Genomic DNA, 1,254 nt, shown 5'->3' with positions numbered 1-1,254 from the left:
TTCTGGGTAGGGATGTGCCGCTGCGACACTGGAACCCTTAGCCTGAACCAGAGCTAGTTCAGCTGAATTTTGCTACCCTATACTTGAGTAAACTCCCCAAATACCCCATCTATTGACACTGTGGAGGCTTATTTGCGTAAATTTAAACTAACCGATTTCATTTTTTTAAATTTTTGAGGGGCAATTCCTGGTTCCCTTAGTCTAGATAAAATCTTCAACCGACTGGTCAGTTTCGCGAAAAATGATACCCTATTCTACACCCAAATGCTCTGATTTGTATATCTTATCCTAGAGTAAACTGCTTGAAAACCATACCCTTCACAGCGGCACATGCCTATATAGCCCATATATAACAGTGTCCCCCCCGGGGGGGGGTTCTTGGTTTTGTGATACACTACACTTGAATTTCTAAGCTTTTGCGTGACGCGTGACGCGGCATTTACATGACGGCCTAGAGAGCATCATAATGGTTAAAAAAAGTGACTTATTTCGGGGAACTTGGCTATCTGAACAGTTCATGTCTTAGAAAAAGTATTATTTTAATGTTTTAATGTTAATGTTTCTGTTGGTTTCCGGTCGCCATGTTGGTGCGCATACGGATGGGCACCAGCATGGCGTCTCATACAAATCTCTATAAATTTGGGTAAAAAATTTATCCGCAAATCTCGCGTAAGAAAAATTGCTGTGACCAGAATTTTGGCGAGAGTCTTTGCATATTTACCTTCTTTCATTTCCCAGATTCTGGACTATATCTATCGACCGGTTTTGATTTTTATTTTGATCTATTTTAAATTGCGTGACACTGACTGAAACCAGCAATACGTTCCCTAGTTGAATCGTCGCCAGTTTATCGTACGCTATTCAGGTTATTGATTGGAAAAATATTATACTTTTGAACCCTAGTTCCTCTATTTTCAGGGGATGGGGGGTGGGCTCACTTCTTTCGGAGGTCGTTACTTACGGACTTTTACGATTCGTTGCGTGGACGAGCCATTGGCCAAGTCATTGGCCAAGCCATTGGTAGCCGTGCATGGTCACCTAAAGCACTGACAATCTATCTTAGCTCCATGTACCAAGTTTCTCCTCGCGCTTTTTTTTGTTTTGTTTTGCCCTCGGCTGTGTAATTGTGCGATATTTTCTACACAACAACTTCAATTGCCGAGCATGATAATACTGCACGTGGCTCCCACTGCCAACGACATACTCAGACAAGTATTCCAGATCATCTGGGTTTTTATTCCTTAAGATCTGTTT

This window comes from Orbicella faveolata, unplaced genomic scaffold (genome assembly GCF_042242905.1).
Source record: "Orbicella faveolata isolate gen_17 unplaced genomic scaffold, um_ofav_v1 contig_24, whole genome shotgun sequence".
Taxonomy (NCBI): Eukaryota; Metazoa; Cnidaria; class Anthozoa; order Scleractinia; family Merulinidae; genus Orbicella; species Orbicella faveolata.
Note: the sequence above shows the minus strand (reverse complement) of the source record.